Source organism: Papaver somniferum, chromosome 4, assembly GCF_003573695.1.
Source record: "Papaver somniferum cultivar HN1 chromosome 4, ASM357369v1, whole genome shotgun sequence".
NCBI classification, from domain to species: Eukaryota; Viridiplantae; Streptophyta; class Magnoliopsida; order Ranunculales; family Papaveraceae; genus Papaver; species Papaver somniferum.
Window position 1 is genome coordinate 59,692,579 of NC_039361.1, and position 16,416 is coordinate 59,708,994.

General features: G+C 35.6%; 1 long non-coding RNA gene across 2 annotated transcripts; it reads left to right on the plus strand.

Moving 5' to 3' along the window:
* Positions 1–805: 805 nt before the first annotated feature.
* LOC113275637 lies at positions 806–2,778 on the plus strand. 2 transcript variants are annotated; one of them, XR_003323691.1, is made up of 3 exons: positions 806–1,204; positions 1,538–1,822; positions 2,360–2,778. It is a non-coding gene; the product is annotated as an uncharacterized LOC113275637 (long non-coding RNA). The 2 variants fall into 2 exon arrangements; XR_003323692.1 differs by having other exon boundaries at positions 1,541–1,822.
* The last annotated feature ends 13,638 nt before the right edge of the window (positions 2,779–16,416 follow it).

The window sequence follows — 16,416 nt, forward strand, 5'->3', positions numbered from 1 at the left end:
ACAGGATAAGTCTTTGTGCTCTCCAGTTGTAGGTAACTTCAGTGATACATTCTTTATTTGTGGGTGAAGTATTTACCTAATGAGTCTACCCAACTAATGCCACGTGCCACTATCATTTGACTGTTGCATTTAATGGAAAACTAACTTGGACAACTAGAATTGTCCAGATATGGGACAATGAATTTGGGCCTTTAAGATGCTAGAATCATTCCCCTCTCAACCATTAAGATTGTGCCATTTCATGTCCAAGTTTTGGACCATCTCCTGTTGCCCCAGCTGTAGACGGGTCGACATTTAATGCGGAGTAGACACGCCTCCAACAATTCCTGATATCGACCACGTCTCTTGCAATTACTAAAATTGGTAATCATCTGCCCATTTTTGAAAAGGAAAGAGTACCAAGTACACCAGAAAATTATTCATTCGGCAACCTGTATGGACAAACGTTAATATAATCACAAGTAGATCAAAGCAAAGTCCCTTGAATATGATTGTATATAGAGTTTTTTTTCTCTTCCAAAATTGATATGTATAGACTAAAGGTCCGTGTACCTGATTGCATTGAAGAGTTCTTGGACGATCTCAAAAATCAATATCAAAAATCAATCTACTTGTATCTGAATTATCAAAATCTAAATTCTACCAGGTGCGAAACTTATAATTTATCTTAAGACATATAAATTCAACAAGAAAGAGTCGTTTTTTTTATCTCGGTCAATATGGGATTAAAATACCTACATTGATTCACGTACTAATTGTGTTATCTTATCTTGCTATAATAAAAAAAAGCTGTCACAAATTGTGGCGAAGCCTTTCTTAATATTACAAAAATGCCCCGACATGAACACCCCGCCTTCCTTCTTGGTTTCTTTCGGTTCTTTTCTTCTCCATTAGCTCTAGTAGCAATTCTTACTCAAACCACCTTCATCCACCTCCTTCTGTCGGCAACACCCTCCACCACTTCCTTCTGTCACCACCACCATCTCCATGACCACCACCACCCTCCTCCAAAACAAATTCTCGTTCTTCGTTTTTCGCGACTAATCACTCCGCGAAACGAAAGTAAAGCAAAACAAACAAAGAATTGGGTTCCTCTCTCTCGAATTGGGGAGTTTTGATTCATCCACCAAAGTGGTGGAATCGGATGAATAAGATAACTCGACGACACCTCTCAACAAATCGGATGAGAGAAGCACCAGTACAGGTTAGTTTTTTTTTTCTTTTTTGCGCGAGCAGTACAGGTTAGTCGAAATTTACCTTATGGAAATTAGTTTGTAAATAGTTTGAATGGGTTTTCATCCGTTTCCATCAGTAAGATCAATTAGTAAGCTAAATTAAAGCATTAATTAGACTGTAGACTAAGAGAATTTTCATAATTTGTGAACTACAGGTGTTTGTTCATTTTTCTAAGAGAAGAAATATCTTTAAAGTTCAATTTCAATTTCTCATACGTCTTACACTGTTACACAGATAGTTATCGACAGTGCTTTTGTAGACTGTAGTACTACTAAAATATTTACTTTTTGCATATTTGTAGCAGTGGACAACAATTAAGTCTTCATTCCCAGTCTTAGTTTGTAGAGTTGCGGAGCGGGATGGAATTAAGCTGATAGAAACATCAACTTAACACAATAGAGTACCATATAAGGCTAATATTTTTTTCTCTTTTTTGCTCTGATTACACATGTATGTTTGATGATTTCTAAGGGTGATTGTGTAATGTTTTAGGTCCTCAAGAAAATGACCATATGAGACGGTCACGTCATGTTTACTTTGTACTGATTTAGCTACCGGTTTGGTTAAAGAAATTGGTTGATGCTTGGTATGTTACACTGCCCCGAAACCACCATTTACATTACATTTTTGTCTTTATGCATAAACGCAATACTAGATCACTGACTGTCCACCCAAGTGTGACTGTGGAGAACTAAATACGAATCTAGGGAATTTTTAAAAAGTATCTTGAGCTAAATTGGAATCCTGGGAAGTTTTATGCATAAATGTAATACTCGAAAAATCCTCTGTTGTTGGCGCTCAAGGATAGGATCTTAGAGCTTCGCAAAACTTTGGATATTTTTTCTTCTTAAAGTCTAAAACATGCCCTAGTTGTTGATGTCGAGAAGCTGTTGCGGATAGCACAAGTAACAACTGGAATTTGTCTGTTTCTGTAACTTTTCGTATATTTAGTTTGAGCCTCAAATAGAATTTTGTTTTGCTACAAATGAAAATGTCAAAAGAATCTCAGTTATATAGTATTCCAATTCTCATCCTGGACTTGGAAGTTAGGAATAAAAAGTAAAGTTTCTTGACGAATTTATGGGTCCTAAAGATAGCCTGTTTGTGGTATTCTGCATAAAAGGGACAAAAATTCCAGGATTTGGCGATGAAGGCTGTGCTTGATATTGCTGCTGCAATACACGGTGGTGGTCATGTAAAGGCTGAAGTGAAATGGTCTTTCTACAAGAAGAGTCAGTTTATGTTCTTGCAGATTGTTGGAAGATATTTAATTCTAGCTGATGTGAAGTATGTTTGAAGGAAGCATCAACTTTAATGATTGGATGTTTGCCGTGTTTAAGAGGGACGAGCGCGCGTAAGACAGTATGCTTCATGAGGTATTCAGGCACTGATTTCCTTAACAAAGAAAAAACGTCTAAAAGCTTGAAAGGTACTACGGAAGCAATTAATGTACCTGCATTGTATTAGATGAGGAGGTATGATGTCATAAAACCAAATTGAACTCTTGACATGGTTTTGGATATCTATTGATGACTTTGCAGTAAGCCTATGAGTATTGATGATCTCAATTTTGAATTTTTTTTCGTTGTTGTGGGAGTCAGGATAGTCTCTGGAATACTCCTGTTTTGAAAAAGAAAAAGAAAATAAATAAATGATATGTTTTGTGGGACTTGGAATGGCACCCGCATCTAGACATGGAATGGCATTCGCATCGCGCGTGCGATGTTTGCTAGTTCCTATTGTAAAGATAATAATATAGTGAGGAAAAAGAAAAATAAAAGATACCACGTACTATTTGTTAACGAGGAAAATTGCACTTGAAGAAAAAGTTAGTGCGGCATTCATCCTCTTTTTTCTACCTATTTATTTTATTCATATTCCACTGGTAAATTTTAGGAATTCGATCCAATCAACTGGATATAGTATAAAAAATCAGAGTATTTTTTATGGACACAACTCAAGTCTTCAAATAAAGACTGCCCTTGAAGAAATAACGAATAGAATGGTTCAATTTTCACCTACATGATACAAAAGTTCTCCAATTTCTTCGTCGATATTCAGTTTTCAATGGTGATCTCTGATACTCGACTGCAATTCTAACCTATCATATACTTGACTTAGTACTAGAAATCAAGATATAGTTTTGATCACCTAACATTTACAACAAGCTTGAGATAGCAAAACTTGTGGGTTCAACAGAGTAATGCTCTAATAGAACTTAGTCAACGAGCTATGTGAAGACTGGCCATTCTATTTTACTTTTTATCTTTATGAGACTATGCCATATGACTTCTAGTAGATTTATTACAAAGAAAAAAATTCGAGTCAAGCTTATTTTGTTAAACATCTCGAAATATGATTCAAGCAATGGATGTTCAAAGGTCCTTAAAAATATTAGTTCAAATAATTTATTTATCAAGATTTAATTTTTGGATCATTTGAAAATTGCTCAAGCAAGGATTTCATCATTTGGGAATGTTTCAAACATCAAAAGAGAGAGATTCAGAACTTCTGTACTCTGGGAATTGTATTAATTGTTGAATGTCAATCCATAAATTTCCTCATATTATGTTAAGTTTAAATATCAATATTATGATGAGATAATAGTCTTAGCTCATACTAAATTATAGCTAATATACTAAGAATTCTCATGAACCTTGTTCTCGTCTCTTGCTTAGGAGTCGGATAGATAGAGAAAATTCAAAATAATATCACATAAATAGTTGATACCCACGTCAAGTCGTTACATTTTAGAGTGGTAACACTAGGGGTGTCAACAGATTAAATTCCGTCGGATCTTGACCAATCCGTTAAGGTTAAGGTTAAGGTTAAGGCATATCGAAAATCCTATATCCGATAACATCCGAATGAATCCAAAACTCTCAATCCGATTCTGTTAGGATAAGCTAACGGATATCGGATATTATTCCGATAATATCCGGTTATTCGTAAGGAAAAAAACAAAAACTGGAGAGAAAAAAAACAGTGCCAGAATTCAGCCAACATATGAAACCCTTCTCCGTCTCAGTTCTGAACTTCCAATCACAATGAGTTTGAATCACTCTTACAAAACTTTGTTGTAGATTTCAGCCACCGAGAGTAATTGAAGCACAGATCTTAATCTAACTTCCAATTAACCCCAAATTCGATCGACATCCAAAACCCCACACAAGAACTCAGCCTCGACAACAACATTATACCCTTAATTCAATCATCTTTGATGCACCAGTTCTGCAAATGGGTTATACCCAATTCAAACATTATATTTGACTAAGAATAATTAAGCCAGCATTATACCCAATTCAAACATTATACCCACAGATCCATTATATTTGCATAAGCTTGAATCAAACTTCCCCGTGTAAGAATAATTAAGCCAGCACTAAACATGAATTAACGAACTCATACACAAATTCGACTAGAACCCAATTCGAATTTGTGTTTAGAATCTCTAATTTAACCCATCTTCATTCACTTCCAATTTGTACATCTTCCAATGTCATTGCTTCATTTTCATGTATATAACCATTAATTCAAACCAGTCACTACCACTGACGAAAGCCCATTCTTCTTCTATCCCTAGTCAAAAACAACTGATCTAACTGGACTCACTCTCTCGATCTCTTTCTCCCTCTCCTGCTAAGAATAATGAAAAGAAGTTACGGAATTGATAGAATATGGTCGACAGATAATAGTACCTAGGGGTCGGAAGTTACTAGTACACCCTTAGGCTTATCGTTGTCGGATATTAGCTTAACGGAATCATCACAATCCGTTTCCGATAGAGTTAAGTGGGAAAATCCGATAAGATGTTCGGTTCCGAAATCTGAAATCCGACAAATCGGATTAAATCATATAGGATGGCGGACATTCGGGAACGGATCTCGGACTTCAGAAGTATATTGACATACCTAGGTAACACCTAGTCAGATAGATTAATAATAGTGTAAAGAGGATAGCGAGGATTGTGACAACCTCCATGCACAAGGTAGATACTTGTGTTTTAAAGTAGTTTTAATTTCTTTGAGCAAAGGCTCAACATATGAAATAAACCTTTGGCTATCGTCTTTCATGTAGAGAGAGTTTAAAATATTAGATTCCATACCACGATTAGAAACAGTTTAACACATGAGAAGAAGGAAGTAAAATTACTTGAGCAACCTTGACATCAAAAAACATAGTTGTCATGATGTAGTTTTGTGCAAACCTAATATTCTCAAGTCAATATAATGAGGTTGCACACATCACTAGGTTTAAGTAGTGATGGATGAGTAGGAAACTCACCACTAGTGTCAAAAGACAACAAGGTCATTTGTATTTTTAGGATTAGGTAAATTCTTAACGTTCTTGGGATTCCTTCTTCTTTTCTCTAGACGCGGCTCTGAATAGTTTGCGAAGTTCTTCAGGAGAGATTCATACTTTCCATGTCACTCTGAAGCTTGACAAGAATCTTGTCATTTTTCTTTGCTCTTTGATACTTCCCTTTAGAATGTCCACAACTTCCACAGAAAGTGCAGTGTGAAGAGAGAGAATCACCATAAATGTTTTCATCATCCTTAGTTCTTACAAAAATGAAGGTTTTGTTCTTGGTGAATGAGGTATTACTTTTAAACCCAATACCACTAGTGTTAGCAAAGGATTTTTGACCAAATAATATAGCTGAGATCTTATCAGAACTTCCACAGAGCATTTGTAAGTCACACTTAAGGGTATCAATCTCTTCTTCCTTTGGAGATAAGGTTTTTGTTCTCATTCAATTTATCAAACTCTAGATTTTTCACACAAATAGATGTTTCAAATTTTTCCAAGTTTTTATTTAGATAAAGGTTTTCACGATAAATTTCTTCACTTTCACTCAAAAACTCAAGAATTTCCTTATCTGATTCGTCATCTGAGTCCGAACTAGGATCTACAGGTGTTTCGGATGCAAGATTAGAATTCTATGTGTAATCTTCATAAAGAAGCACTTCAGGAATATCATCAAGAGAAACTATGAGAGCATTATTTCCTTGATAATGCTCCTTACTTGGGAATTCCTTTTGCACATGTCCGAACCCACAACATTTAATGCACTGAAGAGGTTTTTCATCTTGGAAAAGGATTATCCTGAAGGTTGGATCTATAGAACCGTTTTCCAGATCGTCTTTCTCTCCGTCTCTTGAGAATATTTCTGACATGTTGTATTAATCATCCCAAGATAATCTAACCTTTGGAGGAAGAGACCTTGATTTGGTAACAATTTCTAGAGAAGAAGTCTTCTCCTTAGCTGTGAGTTGCTTGTGATAAAAAATCTTTAAATCTCCAATGCGGCTTCTTCTGAAAAGTGTAATAATATCATTTACTTCAGTGATGGCATGTTTCTTAGACTCGTATTGATCTGGAAAAGATCTCAGAATTTTGATTATAATATCCCTTTCAAGAATAGTTCTTCCTAATGCATAACAAGCATTCACTATTTCAGAAAACTTGTGATTAAATTCCTTTAACGAATCTTGGTCATCTTAGCTTATGGCATGGATAATAATATTTATCCCATCAGAGTTGTGTTTAGTGTTAGAGCATTGCTCGGTCGAACTCACATGCATTGCTATCTCAAGCATGTTTGTCAATGTTAGTGATCAAAACTATAAGTCTTGATTTCTAGCCTATTTATAGATGTCTCGGACTAGGACATAAATTGTGTAATTGAGCTTAGTTTTGACGGCGTTCATCATTTGAAGACGAAGAAATACTAAGGGGATCTTGTGGAACTTTATCGACAAAAGGTATGTGGAGACTTGAACTCATATATCACTTGGAAAGTCTATTTCTACTCTATCTCCTATATTAAGACAGAAGTCGTATTACGATATAGTTTTCTGTATACACATTTGAGATTTCGAGCTGAGTTTATCTCGCTTACATATTTCTTGAAATATGTGTTGGCAAGCTTTCTCTTCGACCAAGTTCATCTTATATCATGAGAAAATTACCGAGTAACATATTACATGGTTTGTGTGATACAATCATTTGGTGTAGACTTGGAATGTTTCGATAATGATTATTTCAATATCTTGAAAACTTCTTTGATGCTAATAGTGTGTGGAAACGGCTATTGTCATCCTCTAAGAATGTTTCAATGATTGAAATAAAGATCTTAGAATCATGTAACCATCTTTGGATATAAGCATATAGTGTGTTCGCACATTTGTGTATAAGTCCAAAACCAGGAACCAAATGTATACATACTTGTGTGTGTACTGAATGGTTGATGGAGACTGGCTAAGTATGTGTACCTTTACGCATACTGGCGGAAGTTCACGTCCGTGAATTTCTGCCGAGTTTGGAAATCAAAACCAACTCAAACCAGTTACCAAAGTATGCGTACCCGTAGGCATACTGGCGGAAAGTTCACGGCTGTGAATTTCTGCTGAGTTTGCAAAATAAAACAAACTCAAATCCGGTTACTTAAGTATGCCTACCCATACGCATACTTAAGTGGTTGATTTCTAAAATCTGTTGTACATGAACCTAAACATTTATAAAAATAAGGAATGCAATCTTTGCAAACCGTGGCTATAATGTTCATGTATTGATTCGAGTGAATCAAATCGATTTTGCTTTAATTGTGGTCTTGTATACTTTTATGAGAATATAACAATTGATCGGCTCTTTAACTAGTTTCATTTGAGTCATTTGAACTAGTTATGGTTAAGATGAATAAGGTTGATACGAGAGTAATCATATGGCTAACCTCGGTTAACTATTTGTGAACCAACATGGTGTACACATTTAGGTACGATCACATAAACCTAAATGAGGGTACATTTTATTTGTGTGTAACAAGGTAAGTTCGATCTAATGGTTGAAAGATATTAGCTTGGTCAAATCAGGTTTTTCATCTAACGGTGAATATTGAATGCTTTGTTACCAAGGTAACTTGGATTACAAACCCTGATTTGAAAACTATATAAAGGAGAACTCTAGCAACTGGGAAACCTAATCCCCACACCTCATGTGTGTTACTAGTTGCATAACTAGAGTCGATTCTCCTTTAACCTTAGGTTTCTATCGAGACCCTGTAGGTTAATGACTTCAAACACTTCATTAGAATTATGAAGCCAGACCCAACTATTTCTCTTGTAGTTGCATATTCTGATCTTCCCCGATTCTATTGTATTGAGTACAATTGAAATAATTGACTCGAGATTAATTTCTCAGATAGGCAACATAAAAGTAATCACAAACATCTTCGTCTCATCGTTTGTGATTCCATAATATCTAGTTTCGCCATCATACGATTTAGATTATTGTGAGGTGATTGATAATACTAGGCTGTTATTCGGGAATGTATAAGTCCGGTTTATCAATTGGTTCATGTTCACCTTGATTTATCAAAATACGGAACAAAAACTCTTGGGTATTTCTGTGGGAGACAAATATTTTCAATCCTATAGACTTTTCTGTGTGAGACAGATTTGTTTATCAAGTCTTCGACTTTGGGTCGTAGGAACTCTTGGTTGTGGGTGAGATCAACTAAGGGAATCAAGTGCGTAGTATCCTGCTGGGATCAGAGACGTAAGGAGCGCAACTGTACCTTGAATCAGTGTGAGATTGATTAGGGTTCAACTACAGTCCAGTTCGAAGTTAATTGGTAGTAGGCTAGTGTCTGTAGTGGCTTAATACAGTATGGTGTTCAAACTGGACTAGGTCCGGGGTTTTTCTGCATTTGCGGTTTCCTCGTTAAAAAAATTCTGGTGTCTGTGTTATCTCTTTTCCGCATTATATTTTGTTATATAATTGAAATATCACAGGTTGTGCGTTAAGATCAAACAATTAGAATATCCAACCTTTGGTTGTTGATTTACATTGATTGACACTTGAACATTGGTCTTTGGTACCGTTCAAGTAACCCCACTTATATTCAATCGTGCTCGCAGATTTCTATTTGCTGATTGCGGATTGAATTAAGAGTTAGAGATATTAAAACCTTTGATATACTTTACTCTATATTGAGTCTGACTGTCTAGTTGATTCTCTAGAAAGTGTATTGGAGTAAGTCCTCTCAGATTGCCAAAAGAATTGTTGGGTGTGGTTGTTAGACCCCCGCATTTTCATTTTACATCACTGATTTCGGCATTACTATGTGTAGTCATGTCTTTTGGAACATCTGCTGCTCCTACTCCGACCATTGGAAGATTATATCCACTTACAACAAGAACCCTTGTTTTAAAATCACGAGCTTGTAAGAAGGAACATATAGCTATTTTCTACCACAAGTAATTTGTGCCAACGAAGGTTGATGGTACGTTAATCGAGATTGCACTTTTGTCCATGATTCAGATCGCCACAAATATATACTTGTTAGGTATAAAGGTGTTTGTTTGATCTGATATCAATTCAAAATGAGAGGGTACCAAGTACACCACCATTTTTCCGTTTGGAAACCTGTATGGAAAAAATCTAATACAATTGCAAGTGGGCCAACTTAATGATCCTTGACAATATGTATATAGAGTTCATGTATCTATCTCTTCTCAATCAGCAAGTCCAGACTCCAGACAACGGAGTCCGTGAACCAGATTGTTAAGAAGAGTACTTGGACGATTCCAAAAATAAATATCCAAAATCAATCTAGTTGTATCCAAATATTTATATCCGAATTCTACCAAGTAAGAAACTTGTTATTTATCTTTCAAGATACGAATTGTATAAGAAATGCGTCTCTTTATTGAACTTAATTATATGGACGTATCTACTAATATGGAATACGTACTACTTGTGTAAATCATATTTAAATACACATAATATAATACATAAAAGAAAAACGTAAGACACCAGAAGTTTTGTTTACGAGGAAACCGCAATAATAGAAAAACCCAAGTACCTCATCCAGATTTGAATACCAAACTGTATTAAGTCGCTACAGACACTAGCCTACTATCATACTTCATACTAGAATGTAGTTGAGACTGAATCCACCCTCCAAGTCAGTTATAGCCAAGCTCCTTATATTCCAGTAGTTGATGTCCTTTACAACCTAAGAGTTTCTTCAACATAAGTGAAGACTTCTAATACCAATCTGCCTCTAATAGATAAACCTATTTGATTTCCCTTTACCTTTAGATCAAAGATTGGAAATTTTCAATAGACAAATCTAAAAAATCCCACAGATCTTGAACACTTACACTTAGTTAGCTGAGAAGTTGGATCTTTAACCACCTCATAAGAACAATCTTGAACTAATCAATTAAGATAAGATTTCAGATATCTATCTCGAGGAATCACGAAGCCAAACGAATAGAACTTTATGATTTCTATCTATCTTGCATGAAAGAGATTACGAAAACCTCGATAATAGAAAAGCAAGATCGGGATACACGAACTATCAAGGTAAAAGATAGTCAGACCTGACTTCACGAATCCCCGAGTGAGGACTTTGAGTCGTATGCCTAATTATGTTTCTCAGATGAAACCTAAGTCAATAGAGGACGACTATGGCTAACAACATAGACAGAAAGTGTTAGGGATTGAATTTCCCAGTTGAAATAACATCTCTATTTATAGATGTTCAAGACTAAGGGTTGTTTAGAATTCAACCTAAGATAACTTGAGATTCAAGTAAACACTTTCCTTGCTTAGATGAAACTCTAACTAGGTTTTAAGTAAGTATGTGAGAATTAGTTTTGAAACTTATATAGAAGAACATACACAGTGGTCCGATTATGGAACCATGCATAATGACCGTTTTGGAAAATATGCCTTACGAACTATAAGCAATTTGATATTCATTTAAAACACTTAAGAATTTAATCATGATTCACGTACATAAGTGTTTTAGTGACAGGTGTTTATGAGAGTCATAGGAATGTTAAACGTTTTTGAAACAATAAGTCTTTAAGCATCTGCTAAAGTTTTACTGGGACAGTTGGTGAAATGATTCGTGAACCATAAGGTAGAGTTCACGAGTTAGGGTACTACGAACCGGGTTCGCCAAGACACCAACCCTACACGACTCGTGAACTCAAATGGACACAATTCGTCAATTGGGTTTGCTAATCATTAGCCCTTTTCACCAATACTAAACAATCAAATCACCACGGTTCGTGAACTATCCCGTTCTAAACATAAGGTTGGCTTCATGTACTCAGAAACTCATATATCTATGGTTTGCGAACTGGTTCGTCAACCTATCGTGAGTCGAAATTACAGAAGTTCTAAATCTTTCACATTTGATGTTTGAAACGTTCCCAAATGATAAAATCATTGCTTATGTAATTTTTCAAAACATCCATAAATTAATTCTTGAACAATAAATTGTTTCGAACTAATATTGTTAAGGATCTTTGAACATCCAGTGCTTGAATCATATTTCGAGATGTTTAACAAGATAAGCTTGACTCGAAATTTCTTCTTTACAATAAATCTACTGGAAGTCATACGACATATTCTCATAATGATATAATGGTAAGATAGTGGGTAAAATAGAATGGTTCAGTTTTCACATACCTTGTTTGTGAAGTTCTCCAAATGTGTTCCTCGATCTTCAGTCTTCGAGGGTGATATATGATACTCAACTACTACATCCTAAACCTAGTCTATGATGGAAATCAAGATATAGTTTTGTTCATCTAACATTCAGATAGCAAAACTTGTAGGTTCAACCGGGCAGTGCTCTAACAAAAGTAAAAATTTAAAACGTTGGTGAACCAAAATGAAATAAAATATAATAGCTCGACTGACTTGGAAGTCAAAAAAAATTAACTGAAAATACAAGCAAGATGAAAATGACCGAAATAAAGCTCGAGATCAAGAATAACATTCTGATCGATGTAACATAATCAAAGTCAAAATTAAGATCAGACTATAAATAAAATGGATTAGAGTCAAAATCAATGACTAAAGTCAATCGTAAGGCCTAGCAAAGGTCGTCAAAAGAACCGGCACTGACTATAGCCAACCATAATGCCTAACAATGGTCGTCAAAAACAAAAGCTGAAAATCGATTGAGCGAGCCACCAAACCCAGTAGAAGAGTCCATCTAGAAAATCTAAAATCCAAAGGTCAAGATTAAATACCATAAGGGATGCTCAACTAAGTTAACTATCCAGGTCGATAAAATATTATATTTCCAAGGGACTAAATAAGACTAAGTCAAGAAACAAAAATTGAAAAACTAAAGTCTAACTTCAAGACTGAAAAGTTAAGTCTGCAAAAAGATTTTGGGAAAATTAACTTAACCCAGTAGTCTGAATCAAATCGAGAATGAAACCTCGTACTCCAATAAAAGCCAAAATCATTACCAAATAAGAAATTCATCCAAGTTAAGTGCCAATTCCAGGTAAAAAACTAAGGCATGAAAAATAAAGTTGTAGCATAGCTAGATCTAAAACGAGATCAAACAATCTAAACCATGATCATTACCTCAATAAGAGAATTACCAATCAAAAAGTTAACTTGTAAGCATAATATACTTCTTCAAAATTAAAAAGAGAGGGAGTAGGAAAAAGAGTGCAAAGTGTTAATACAAAATAAACAGACTAATATGAAAAGAAATTTTATTAAAAAAATAAATAAATAAACTTCTATTGAACCCCGAAAAGAAAAACACACAACGATACAGATAGAAGAATGAAAGATCATTCTAATCAGAATCTCCATCTTCGCAATGTATGTACCTAGAGCTAGAAGCTTTCAGATCTTCCTGACTCTTGGTAAGGAGCTCAGATAACGGTGAAACCTCTCAGGTTCAAGCTTGTTGTTATACTGGGAATACAAATCCTGTAGCGATTCAATTAAATATTTAAGTTGGTCAAACGACGATTACGAAGAATATCGCTGGTGAACTCGTTTGTCAGCTGAAACAAAAGAGAAACGTGAAATTTTCATTAAGAATTATAAATTCAATAAATAAGGCATCTGAAACAAAGGTATTATTAATTATCGCAATAAGCTTTAAAGCATATCTAAATTGAACAACTGGAGCTCAACAAGTACCAAAGGCACGAGGTCGACAGACCGACAGGCGCTTAAAAAAAACTCAAGAGACCGTATGACTATATTGAGACATCTCGATAGCAATGGTTAGCCTAAAATGTAGCCTCGTGCGTGGCAGTAGGTACGATTAGGGGTGCACATATCCTTTCCATACCCGCCAATCCTACCCGCCAGTTTTTTAACCGTATCCTATCCTATCCACCATTTGGTGGGTAGGGTGGCGGGTAAAGATTTTCTTAACCGCCAGTAAACAGGTAGGGTGGCGGGTATAGGTCATATCTTACCCACCCTACCTAGAAGTGCACATACCCTACTCCTACCCGCCAACCCTACCCTACCCGCCAGTTTTTTAACCGTATTCTACCCTATCCATTATTTGGCGGGTAGGGTGGCGGGTAAAGATTTTCTTAACCGCCGGTAAACGGGTAGGGTGGCGGGTATAGGCCATATCCTACCCACCCTACCCGTTGTGCAGCCCTAGGTACAATTCTCGAATCATCTGAGCTCTGGATGACGAAAGCTTTTGATCTCTTCCTAGATCGAGAAGAAGACTCAGCGCCATCTCTTTTCCCTTTCACTAAAAAATATATATAAATAAATAAGAATAAATATGTCAGTAAAACATTAATATGACACAACAACAAAAAAGAAAAAGGTCAGGGGAGAGAGGGGAACAAATTTTACCCGAATAAGGGTAAGGTTTCAACTTCCCTTTCTTACCAAGGATACTACCTTCTTCCTAGTTGCCAGAAAAAATCAAAGGAAACTTATCATTGAATTTGGTGCCGTCAACACAATTGAAAAGGATAGGTCTAACATAGTGAAGATGAGAGGCAATTCTGGAAACTCAGGACCTCTGTGAAAAATATTCTTCAAGAAGAAGCAGGTGCATCATGTTAGAATATAGGCATCCAACTCAAAACCAATTGGCCGGTGATTGGAACGGCCCTAAGGATTGTAAACCGCAGGATCTTAGATTGCCTAGATGATGTATAACTAATAATGTTAACATTCCTCCACACGTGTAGACTCGTTGGGTCTAACATAGGGACAATTAAAGCAGGTGCCACGGAGTAAAGGTGCGGTCAAATGACTCATCGTAAATATCCTGTTCTGATACTATGTTAGAATATGAGCATCCAACTCAAAACCAATTGGCCAATGGGTGGAGTGGCCTCAGGATATAAACCGCAGGATATTAGATTGCACAGACAATATGGGACTGACAATCTCAACACATCACAACATTCAAAGCTCTTGTGAAGCTGATTTTGCATTATATTCTCATAATATGAAAGAGGAAGGTTATAAGTTAAAATTCTCCTTATATGGTCAAAAAACCGACACTCAGACTCCGTTGGTGCATAATTGATCAACCTCAGATACTTGAGCACCAACCCAGGCATCACAAAAAGAAATCTGCATCTAAGATGAGATTTCGGGATTAAGAGATCGCGTTTGTTGTAATCTCTAACCTCGGAAACCTCAGATGTGTAAGGTTGTATTCAGCAAACTTTAATCCCAACATCGTTAGGGATATTATACAACTCAAAAATGGATTCAGGAGGAAGATGGGGGTTGCAAGATCAAGTTCTACCATCACTTATGTTAAGATTAATAAAAAAGTAAAAAAGTAATTTTATATGTATACTTCAAAAAAGGAGCTGAAAAGTACAGAAAAGAGTATGAAAATCTCTAAACAAACTTCGAACTCAAAGGCTTCTGAGAAAATAAAGACAAAGACGAAAGAAAAATTGGAAAGAAAATTTACAGATCTAAAAGGGTCTTTATATAAAAAAAAGGAAAGTGGAAAGACGTGACCCCCTTAGCCGGTACACTATCTCCACTACCTAACTCTAAAACTTAATTATAACTGTAATGACGACCGATAAATGTGGGTCATGCAACACCACTATCTACTTAAAATTAAAATAATAGGAAACTATTCGATTTCTAAAAAGAGGTGAATAACACCCAGTAAAAACTCTTTAATCTCTGAGGAAGGTTAAAAATGCACCCTATGTGAAAAATTATGGTCGTAATTAGCAGTAGTAACTTTATTATCTCTTCAAAAAATTAGCGGATAATATTCCTACATAGTATAATACGTAATAACAAATCTTGACATGTATCGCTTGATCAGAAAAGGTGGAGAGGATATCACCTAGATCACTTGCTGACAATCCAGTATTTTCATTAAAAAATAATATTCTTTTTAAGAGGAGGAGAGAGGAATATTTGATCACCAGATATATCCTAAATCTGAGCAAAAGACAAAATATCTACAACCTAGGTCATATCGCATATCTATTTAAAACAATAAAACACCACCTCAGTGAGCTGTCAAAGCTTATCCAAAGCTAAGTTGGAAAAATAAATCTTCCACACGAGCTGAAAAAGTTGAAAAAGGATAAAATAACCAAAATTTAAATCAAATACAGTCTATAACTACATTTTAAATAAACTGGGAAAAAATATAACATAGTATCTACCAACAAATGACAGGTGGAGTGTCCAGGAACTCGGAGCTAAGAAGGATCTCACGTCGAGATCAAATAACAAGTCTTCACCTCGAGCATGATCTGAAGATGATGACTTAACAACGGACGAAACACGACAAGTAAATATTAAGACACGTGGAAGACGCGAGTTATATATGGATCAAGAAGTGAATATAAGACCAAGGCTATCAAGTTCAAGACCTGGAGATCGATAGACATTGAATATCAAAGGTCGAGAGATTAACTTACTAACGAAGTAAAGTCTGAGTGGATCATGACGTCACCACCATCTAGGCATAAGTGGTCCCTCTGTATTAACATGTTTAGCGTGAGTCGCACGCTAAATCAAATATATATAATCCTTCGAATGCTCACTTTGTAAAATAAGACGTATGATTCAGTCTAACTCAATTAATAAGAATTATCTTTCTTTTATTTTCTCTCCTACTAAGTTGTGATCACCGACGTGAAGACAACTCGATAATCACCAACAAGACCTAGGACTAAGCAATCTACAGAAGAAGATCGGTAAGCGGATCAAGTTGGAAGATATAATTAAACTAGTAAACCAATTGTAAATTCGTGTAGGTATGTATTTCGTAAGTATAATTCTGATATGAAAGTATGCATCTTTATTAATTAATACAACCTTGAACTAGGAATTTCTTCTATGCAATATTGAATCTATTAAAATCATATGCAT